This window comes from Dysidea avara, chromosome 1, assembly GCF_963678975.1.
Source record: "Dysidea avara chromosome 1, odDysAvar1.4, whole genome shotgun sequence".
Classification (NCBI taxonomy): domain Eukaryota; kingdom Metazoa; phylum Porifera; class Demospongiae; order Dictyoceratida; family Dysideidae; genus Dysidea; species Dysidea avara.
The window spans coordinates 41,918,684-41,929,900 of record NC_089272.1 but is presented as its reverse complement, the minus strand read 5'-3'; the positions used below and the strand labels follow the sequence as shown (position 1 = coordinate 41,929,900).

The 11,217-nt window shown below is 38.4% G+C and overlaps 2 long non-coding RNA genes across 4 annotated transcripts; one reads left to right on the top strand and one right to left on the bottom strand.

The window, feature by feature from the left end:
- Window positions 1-6,002: 6,002 nt before the first annotated feature.
- On the bottom strand, window positions 6,003-7,637 carry LOC136264663 (uncharacterized). 3 transcript variants are annotated; one of them, XR_010705268.1, is made up of 7 exons: window positions 7,269-7,636; window positions 7,111-7,222; window positions 6,963-7,062; window positions 6,674-6,913; window positions 6,558-6,618; window positions 6,445-6,503; window positions 6,003-6,388 (listed from the first exon to the last, which is right to left on the bottom strand). It is a non-coding gene; the product is annotated as an uncharacterized lncRNA (long non-coding RNA). The 3 variants fall into 3 exon arrangements; XR_010705267.1 differs by having other exon boundaries at window positions 6,564-6,618; window positions 7,269-7,635; XR_010705266.1 differs by having other exon boundaries at window positions 6,445-6,618; window positions 7,269-7,637.
- Window positions 7,638-8,596: 959 nt separating this feature from the next.
- On the top strand, window positions 8,597-11,046 carry LOC136250350 (uncharacterized). Its single transcript, XR_010698500.1, has 3 exons — window positions 8,597-8,925; window positions 8,980-9,212; window positions 10,636-11,046. It is a non-coding gene; the product is annotated as an uncharacterized lncRNA (long non-coding RNA).
- The last annotated feature ends 171 nt before the right edge of the window (window positions 11,047-11,217 follow it).

The following is an 11,217-nucleotide window of genomic DNA, read 5'->3' as shown; positions in this document are numbered from 1 at the left end:
CATGCAATGATCGATGGTGATGTGTTAACTATCAAGTAGCTAGAATAGTCAGTGGTTGTGTGTGTAGACCACTTCACAGGCAATGATCGATGGTGATGTGTCAACAATCAAGTAGCTAGAATAGTCAGTGGATTTCTGTGTAGACCACGTCACATGCAATGATCAATGGTGATGTGTCAACTATCAAGTAGCTAGAATAGTCAGTGGTTGTGTGTGTAGACCACCTCACATGCAATGATCAATGGTGATGTGTCAACCATCAAGTAGCTAGAATAGTCAATGATCATATGTTTGAAAATCATCTCACAATGCATTGTTTGATGATGAAGAGTCAACCATCAAGTAGCTAGAATAGTCAGTAGTTGTCTGTGTAGACCACCTCACATGCAATGATCGATGGTGATGTGTCAACCACCAAGTAGCTAGAATAGTCAGTAGTTGTCTGTGTAGACCACCTCACATGCAATGATCGATGGTGATGTGTCAACTAGCTATCAAGTAGCTAGAATAGTCAGTGGTTGTGTGTGTAGACCACCTCACAGGCAATGATCGATGGTGCCGTGTCAACTATCAAGTAGCTAGAATAGTCAGTGGTTATGTGTGTAGACCACCTCACATGCAATGATCGATGGTGATGTGTCAACGATCAAGTAGCTGGAATAGTCAATGGTCATATGTCTCACAATGCAATGGTTGATGATTAAGAGTCAACCACCAAGTAGCTAGAATAGTCAATGGTTGTGTGTGTAGACTACCTCAAATTCAATGATCGATGATGGCACAACAAAAAATTATGATATGGTGATCTATTATAAATGTACAACTACAGTAATCTTGTGTGTCTTAAAAGAATTCTGATAATAGCAGGGTAAAAAAACTGCAGTGCAATGTCTAGCTAATGACTTTAAACTGTTTTGTTTTAGTGGCCAAGTCAAGTAGGTCTGGAACACAGCTAAGGTACATTTGTGACTGGGCCTGCGAAAATAGGGCATGTGGGCACATGGTTTTAACCTACCTTTTCAAAACTTCATCACTCATAACTTTTTGTACCATTGTGCTATGACAATACAATTCTTAGCTCTCTTTATCCATTTAATTGGCTTTATGATGCAAGTTACAGAATGCACATATTCTGTTCCAATACTGAGATATGACCTGTAGAGTGACAGGGTGTAGTTTGTGCCCACATGCCCTATTTTTGCAGGCCTGGTCACATTTTATGACCTCATTAATAATATCACCTCATTATACTGACCATTTCCTGTATATTATCATACATTACTCTTGTATATATAACATCCCAGCAGGATATTATTGATTTGAGAAGTTGTGGTTGACTATTGTTGTAATGTAGTGTAGCTACACCGTACACCATACATATTTATGAGTTAAACTGAGCTTTTAGTAAACAACTGAACTGACTTTAGTAGCGTGCATTTTAGTATTATATCAATACAACACTTACAGTGGGGAATAAACTTTTCCTATAGAGACATGCACTTCATTTTCGAAAGCGGAAGACAGAGCTACCTGTATATATCATGGTAATTCTATGCTGGAAGGTGTCCATTATCATCATCTCAATGTAACAGTCAGTGATAAGCTAGAATCTTTATAATATCAGAGTCCATCTGTTTGTCTAAAATGGTTTTTGGGACGAAATTTTTTGGCCTTCATAGGCCAAAGGTTGTGGTGGGTTAACATAAAAATGTCTAACTAGAGAAACTTTTTTTAGAGGTGGTCTTTTTAGCAGGTGGCCACTAAGACAGATGTCACTGTAGATTCAATCCATGTCAAGTATCAGACGTAATGTATCAAACATCAAGTAACCAGGTGGCATGTAAACCTTTGCTATTCCAACTACGTGATGCTTGATGCATCACCATAGACTGTTGTGAGATGGTTTAACACCAGTGGGCAATTGACCATTCTAGCTACTTGATCTCTAACACTTCACTGACTATTATGAGGTGGTTTACATACCACTATTGACTATTCTAGCTGCTTGATCCTTGAAAGATAACCATGGACTGCTGTAAGTGAGATGGTTTACACACTGTGTGTAAACCATCTCACAACAGTCAATGTGATGCGTCAAACATCAAGTAGCTAGAATAGTAAATGGTTGTATGTAAACCATCTCACAACAGTCAATGAAACTTCAAGTAGCTTTAATAGCCAATGTTGGTGTGTAATACCCCACCATTGACCATTCTAGATACTTGATGTACGACACATCACATGGCGATCAACTGTTGTGAGATGGTTTACACACCACCGGACCATTGACTATTCTAGTTACTTGATGTTTGACACATCATTGACTATTGTGAAATAGTTAACACACCTGCATTGACTATTCTAGCTATTCAAACATCAATATAGACTGTTCTGAGAAGGGTTACACACCACCATTGACTATTAATTACATCCACTTGATATTTGACACATCACTGACTATTGTGAGATGGTTTACACATCACCATTGACTAGTAAAGCTTCTTGATGTTTGATACACCACCTTGGTCTGTTGTAGCTACTGATGCTTGATGAATCACCATTGACTATTTACATGACACTATTGACTAGTTTAGCTACTTGATGTTTGATACATCATTGACTATAGTGAGATACCACTTCAAGTGATTGAATCACCAACACTGAATACTGTATGTATTGTACATGCAGAATATACAGTAATCATGCAGACAACAAGTCAGTAGTCCGATGATTGTGTTCTGCTGCAAATTTTGAATGTACCATGGTTGAGAAGTGAGGAAATTAAGAGGTTAATGCAGTGGAAACTATAGTCCGTTCTTTGGTGCCAACATATGGTACGTTTTCTGCAATGATGTTTTGTCCTACATAGTACTTCTGCATTGGATTCCTCATGCAGGTTTTTTTTGGCAGAATAGTTAAAAATCTAAGTTTAAATTTTACCTATATGAAAGAAATAAAGTAACAGCAATTATTGGTAGTTTCAGTTTTACTGGTGGTGCACACTGTGATGAGCTGCATACTACACAGCAAAAAATACCACATTTCCGGCGGTTATATCGGTACAGGAAATGTCAAGGAAATTTTCTCTTTGAATTTCTGACACATTTCCTGTACTTGTACATATCACCTTTCCAAGTGATTCCAGTTTTGCAGGAAATGCCACTTTCAAAAATGTCAAGGAATATTTTGTTCATATTTCTGGCACATTTCCTGCTCTAATACATGCCACCTTTCCAGGCAATTTCCACTCATGCAGGAAATGTCACATTTCCTGGAACTGGAAATGTCAAGGAATTTTTTGGTTTACATTTCTGACTCATTTCCTGTACTTCTACATATCACTCTTCCATCTAATTTCCAGTTGTGCAGGAAATTCCACAACCATATTTTGTCAAGGAGTTCTTTGTTCACATTTCTGGAACATTTCCTGTACTAGTACATACCACCTGTCCAGGTGATTTCCAGTTATGCGGAAATTTCAAGGTAATTTGTTTACATTTCTGGTGCATTTTCTGTATTAGTACATATCACCTGTTATGGTAGTTTGCAGTTAGGCATGTAATATAAGTTTGACACATGCCACTTTTACTGTCATTGATTTGTAGTTACTATGGAAATTTTAAATTGATATGGTTACACTTCAGCTCAAATTACTTTAGAATTTTGCAATAATTTTATTTTCAGTTTGTACTATGCAGTTTAACTGGTAGCTAAAGGTAGAATTATTACATGAATATATCTGCATCCACTGAAAATTCTATTGCACACTTCACAGTTTTTGTTGTCTTGCAGAATATAGAAATTAACCCATGCACCAAACTTTAATCTCGTGATCAATATACCTATATATGTAATAACAAATTGTTACAGCTCAAAACATGCTACATGCTGTTTGATATAATAGGTTTGCCACAATTTGTAAGTGCTAGTAATGGTTAAACAAACAAATGGGTGGCTTTCCAGACACTCTCTATTGAGCCCCATTGGTAACCATGGCACAAAACAGAAAACAAGCAACCTTTGCATAATTATGTCACTTTGTATTATGAATTACACAGGATCACCATAAAATTAAATAATATTATAGGCTGTTATGTGTCATCTCACAATAAGCAAAAAATCATTTTATCGATGAGCTGGAACAATTTTCTATACACAGCGAACTGGGAAACTCATCTCCCATACATTTTCTACAGTACCTGTTGGAACTTCAGCACACACCTTTCTACTCTTACCAGAGGAGTACCACTATAACCAGGTCACACATAATTATGTATACGAAACCAATGAAGCTACCATCCAGTAGCCACTACTGCTACTGGATCATAGCAGTAGTGGCTAGGATCCATTGTGCCACTACAACTACAATAAAATTTCTGGGATAAATTTATAAAATTCTCACCAGCATACGTATATGTAGCTAACTCAACTCAGATATTTTACTATCAGCAGCCACAAACTATAGGGTGGTCAGTTGAGAGACTATTGTCAATGAAGGGGACTGAACACCATTAGGAGCTATAGTGGCTACAAGAAGTATATGTCTATTTAAGGTAGTATTCCCACACACTTTATTGTAGAAAAACGACTCTACATAATGTATGAGTTTGACACCACATCAAATGGGGTTGACATTGTGATGTGTGCTTTTGCTTTACATCTGATGCATAATTACTTACATAGAATGCACTTAAAAGATTTGGTGTAGCTATTTGTCAATTTCCAGTTTGGCTCAGTGGGAATTGCACATGCATGCTGTGTAGCCAAAGCTGATCATACATTCAAAATTCTGTATCGAATTCAGGGGCAGATCCAGGGGGGGTTCAAAGGGTTCCATGGAACACCCCTTTTGAAAGAAGAGCCTCTCTTACTCGAGATACTCTAATAGAGAAGTCACAGTAGTCTTTTGAGGAGCAGTGTAGCAAGCTATATGTATACAGTTATAAATAAGGAAATGTAGTTGGTGAGGGCATCTATGGTGAGGGGCAGCTATATATTGTCAGCAGGTAATGACCTTTTTTTTGATATTCGACTTACAGCTAGACTGAAGTTGCAATTTAAAGTGGAACCCCCCCTTTTAAAAGTCTGGATCCTCCCCTGTAATTATATAATCAACTCCTTCATGTATTACAGTAGCTACTACGTGTTTCAGCATGTCTTGGGCACTGAGCCAGATTGTCAGTTGCTCACAGCACTAATCACCTGTGGGCACTGAAACCATCTCTGCCTCTGGATCCAGATTGCACTACTTGTCCTGAACAATTAAATTGATGAAATCTGATAAGTGTGAACCAAAGTGTAACCAAACAAAACTACCAAGCAGGGCTGGCTCTGGCAAAATAGGGGCGGGTGGGCCACCACAGTTGAAGGCATAGCAATTATAGCATATTTTCAAAGGGGTTTGGGGGCAGCCCCCCCCCCCCCCCCCCCCCTCCACCAGGAAAATTTTTAAAATCATCACTCAAGCCTGAGATGCAGCAATCTGAAAGCATTTTTAATGTAATTTAGTTGAGTGCTGACAGTTGCATGCTGCTCAACAGAATCTTTGAAGTAAGTCTGAGTGTACTGAATGGCTGAAATAATATCAAGTAGCAAACTTTTACGTGCAATTGTATGGCTTCTCGTACGTTAGTCTGTGCACTAGAGTTTAAAACCATAGATAATAGTCCTCTATATAATCTATGGTATAGCTACGTATAATATTTAGCTATAGTACGTTCGCGTTGAGCTGAACCCTCAAAAACGATTAATAACTTACGATTGCTACATCGCATGGGGCTCCTGTATAGCTCGATACGTAGCGCTTCTCGATCCGCTAAAAATATATTAAAAGCGCTTCATTCGAATGTAAGACACTCCCGTTATGGCACTGTAAAGTTTCGCCATACATTTTCAATGGGGAAGCCTCTAAAGCGCGGCCCTTTGATGGTCATGTTGACACATGTTTGTGGCGAAGCCAGACGTCACATACCCGCCCTCAACACGCATGATTTCACCATCCCTTATGTAAGAGGCTGTAATACACTTTTACAAGAAAAATAAAACAGATGTTGTGTGTGTAAAACAGAGTTGCATAAGTAGAAGAGCTGGGGCCACTGTTGCACTGTATTTAGAAGATAAGTGGCCTGCTTATATTCAGGTAAAAACTTCTTCAGCCTCAAAAGAGAAAAAAACCATATAACAGCTCAAAATCCGTTATGTAGCATTGGTGTTCCTGCAAGTGAGCCAAACAACATGTATTTTACTTCACATTCACCACAGCTGACTATCGTCTTCTGTTCCCATTTAGTCAATTTGTCATTTTAATACTTTTCTCATCACTTCGCCACACATGTACACAGTTTTTCCAGCCAGCATTTTGTTTTTGAAGTTACATTCCCAAAAAACTCTAAAAGTTTCAACAAATGAAATAATACTGTTTGTATGAATTTGGGCTGATAGTACCTGTAGTGACTTCCAAACACTCCTGCACTGATTTAATATACAAGGGATGGTATGTTCAACTTCGGATAGCACAATAAAGCAATGATATTTTTTATTAAAGTGCACACACTTACACGTACTTCATCTGTATTTTTATGTACTTCACAGAGTTTAATCCCAGCTACCTGATGACTCCTGGGGAACAAAATCAAGTTATAACACCAATGCTGCAAATATCAAACAATCTTACATCAGATGAAGTAAGCCCAAAAGAAGACTTGGACCCGCTGCTGCTAGTGGACAATTCATTAATACCACCATCACCATCTTCACTATGACTGCTGATTTGGATGAGGAATTGCTCTAGAAGTTCTTCATTACCCAAGTCTCATCCAAATACACAACTGGTCTTCCTTCAGTTCTGTTGCACCTCGTTCGTCTTTAATATTTATGATACTGATGGACTATGCAGGGCTGCTCATAGCATACCCTGCATATAAGTGTAGTGAAATTAAAGCACAAACAGTTGCAATGCTAACCTCTTATCATTAATCGTCTTGTACTTAAATCCCATATCACTCAACACTCTTTAAAGCAATGTTCTACCCCCAGAGAAAACACCATCATTCTTAAGTTGGCCTAAGACGGAGTAAGTGACAAAGTTCCAGGTTTCAAAATTTAACTTACCAAAATCTTTGAGAGCGATAGATTTCCTCCCTTCCGTACAATGAATGGATCTTGTCTGATAGTATCTGGGTTAAAACTGTCTGTATCAACAAGGACTCGTGGACATTTGTACCTGACGATAAAGAATTGAGCGGGCTTGTGCAAAGTGCATTTTGTACCTTTTCTTGGCGTAAATAAATCGCCTTTCTTGCGGTGCTCCATTCTAATGGATGTCCTTGAAATCCCTGCGTGGCGTAATGTATGCCAAAACCCAGCAAAGAAGGCATGATACAATGCCGGTGGCCTTCGAGATTCTCTCCGTGATGTTGATAGAAATTTTACATTTCTTCGCTTCTTGCTTAAAGTACTCCCATAGTTTCATAAGTAGATACTTCGTTTGGCTGTTTAACGTCTTCCCAAAAGGGTTTCGCTCCGCACTCGCTGACGGTACACTGGACGACATATTCTCAACAATTAAGTGCGCGCCCGTAACATGGGCTTACGAATAAATGCGTCATAAACATTATGTTTAAAGCCTTTGATCTTGTATGGCTTCTTAATCAACAACTCAGGATTCAGCTCAACGCGAACGTACTATAGCTGTACATAATATGAGGGAAGATACTCTCTTTCTCTTCTAGAGTAAAAGGTTGGGTGGGTCGCAAAGAGCAAGAATTTTAACCGATCGATTTTAACCTAAGCGCGCAACTTAATAGTTTTTTTAAACCAGGCGCACGCCCACAGCCGGCCGAAGGCCGGCTGTAGGCGTGCGCCTGGTTTACTGTAATTGTTTCCGTAAAAGTGTGTGTGTGTACCTATCTATCTACCTATGTACCTATCTACCTATGTTTGTCCGTACACACCCACGTGAGCAAAATCGTTTAATAACGGTGAAAGCAGCTTTTACGTAAGAAGTAAAAGTGAAATGAAGTCTGTATTAAACTTCTGCACAGGTGAAATTTGCTCTGAGGTGGTTTCTTTTCGGCGGACTGAAATACGGGTGTGGTGACTTTCCTCAGACTACCTTCCCCTTGAGGTTTTCAGGCATTTAGCAACTGAAAAACAACGGTGCAGGCCTCGTACACTGCCAGGAATAGCCTATCGCTTCGAGTTGAAAGGGGGCGTATCCCTTACGTACGCGAACGAAAATGAAGAGCAGCTTTGAGGCTTTGTTGAGAGAATTTGTGGGAAAAAACACGTTAGTCACACTATAAAACAGTTTAGAAGATAGTTTTGTGCGTAATATGTTGGTAAAAGCGGTTTATTTAACAAACGCTTCCTTAGCAGTGCATAGCAACGTAATTGAATGAATTACGAATATTTCATGAATTACGAGAAACAGCTAATTATATTATTGCACAACCCAAACTACCATATGGTAAAGTAGTAATACATAGTTGGTTAATTCATAGTAGTATATACTGTCTATAGTTATTCCAGATGAGTTAGCTAGCTGCATGGCGCCTGGTTTTTAGAAGTAGCACAACATCAACTTGTTTCTGACAAAAGTTGAGGCGTTTGTTATGCTGCGCGGGAACATTAAAAATGGCGACGTTGGCAGGTGCTGGCAGAAAGTTGGAGAGAATCGAAGCGTTCTTCTGTGACATAGAGAAAGAGAAGATTCCGCAAGCAAGTAGTGAAATAAAAGAATGCCAGTGAAGCGGCCGTCTCGACTCGAGGGGTTCTGGACTCAAGTCACTACTCGCACATCACCCGCCTACCTTAACAACTGTAATTCCATATGGGTATGTGAAAAGGAATGGTATTATTGCCACTGCTTCTAATGTGAGGAAACAAACAAGCTCTTCTTACTACAACTCGGTGCAGGAAAACAAGGTAGGCATCATTTAGAGTCGCCTAGTCCAGTACACAAATATTTATTATATCCAGGTTATCAAAATCGCACTCATCAATAGAGTAGTATGTCTGGAGATATAAATATAGTGTTACTCGTCAGCAGAATGTATCACCAGATATATTAAGAGAATGGTAGCTTTGCCAAGATGGTGAACATCATTAAGACTATAGCACCTGTTGAAAAAGTCCATCGGACCTCAGGATGCCAAAATACAATTGAGTTTGAGCTGTTACTGAATGTCGTTGATGTGTCACCTGGTCTGTAGGTGAGGTTCTCTTTTGTGATTACAAGTCTTGTTTGTAATTATGTATTTGTTTGTAGTATGTGTTTATTCTGTGGTGTATCATTAAACAAGGCCACAAACAGACATCCTGTTCAAAATATGTGTAACCTTATATCCTACATTGCTCATATCTTGCCTACAGTAATTGTGCTAAGTAGTACCTTGAGTAGTATGTATGCATTCCCAGGTTCATTTGGATTGAACATAATACCACACAGTACTTTACCATTATTTGTAACTTGATTTTAGAAAGCGGATCCAAATTATACACCAGGGAAAATTGAACGACCAACTCTAGTGGGTAGCTACACTATCAAACTATCTGGCGATTTTGATGCTCAAAACTGGTTTCTTGAGGTTATGTTTTCTGGGTGCCCTGTCAGGCTCTAGTCACATTTTCTTGCTTTGACACGAGGACCTCGCTTCATGAGAATCAGTGGTGGATGGCCTTCAACAGCCAGCCAAAGATTTTGGTATTGATTCTGCTGTACTTCAGCCACTTAAGGAGCTAGTTTTCAAGAATAGCTGCCAACCTGCTACTAATAGGCCTAATGTATTTTGTGGAGTGGACTCACACTAAGTTAGAAACAGCTTCTTAACAATTATCCAGGAATTTCCTAGTTCTTGTACCACTGTAGACTCTAATTTCAAGCTAAAACTACTGAAGCTGCTCTTCCTACAAAGTTGCAAATATCGCACGTGCACTAATTTATTAGAATATTTACAAGACGTTATAATAGTGCATAAATAGTTTAGATATAGGCTACACATAGCCTTTTCTACACAGTCTATATAGTGACAACATATTTTTAGATGTAAACTAGCTTAGCGGGCAGCATTAAGCGGATAGCGTAATACTAACAACATCGCTAACTATTTACTTCTAGTCATTCACAGTAGCCTATCCACTAGTACTAAGCAGTAAAGCAGCAAAGAAATTAATCCTACGCAACTACAATAGCCTCCACCACTGCTAGTATGCACAAGTACACATGTTTTGTAAACATTCTATTAAATTAGTGCATTCGCGAACTCTAACTTTGTAGGAAGAGCAGCTTCAACAGTTTTAGCTTGATAATGGTGTTTCCAGTGGTATAGGAACTAGATAATGCCTGGATAACTGTTAAGAAGCTGTTTAGTTCAGTGCATGAGTCCAGTCTGCGAAATACATTAGGTCCTACTATTAATGTGTTTTCTATGCATAGTATTAATGTATTCAGTTTTTCATTTGTTGGCCCTGACCACAAACATTTTTCGTATGGTTACACTGGATCTGTTTTCAGTAATCTTGCATCGTTCAACTTTCTTAAATGTCCAAGAAAAATAGTTATATTGTAGTGTAGGTTACATTTTTTTTGTTAATGTGTATTATACCGTGCATTCATTTACATTATACAATTTGCAGAAACTTCAATAAAGTGGAGCAGCTGTAATATGCTGAACTTAAGGGCAAGGTGGAAATAGCTATCAATCAAGAAGATATTAAGTGACATCGATACACCAAGAGAGCAGAGAGACATCTAGCAAGGAGTGACACGATGAGCTAATGAAAGTTAAAACTCAAGCTTAAGGAGTAAACATGCTGATATGATGATAAAGATGGTAGTCAATTAAACAGGTTCAGCCCAGGTGATCACACTTTGTCCCAAGCAAAAGAAATTTCGTGATGGGTCACAAAATCTGATATATGGTACTGTACTATGTGACTAACTTGTAGCTATACTATACCCTTGTAACTGTGTACATGTATATAATGTAATACCATGTAGATATTATTGTTTACAGTTTTTACCACATGTGTAAGTTTCATTGATACTGTACAAGAAATGTATTTGAAATTTCATTAATACTGTATAGAAGAAATCTGTTGGAAATGTCATAGATATTGTATAAGGGAAATCTGTAGGAAATTTCATAGATATTGTATAGGGGAAATCTATAGGAAATTTCATAGATATTGTATAGAGGAAATTAACAGGAAATTTCA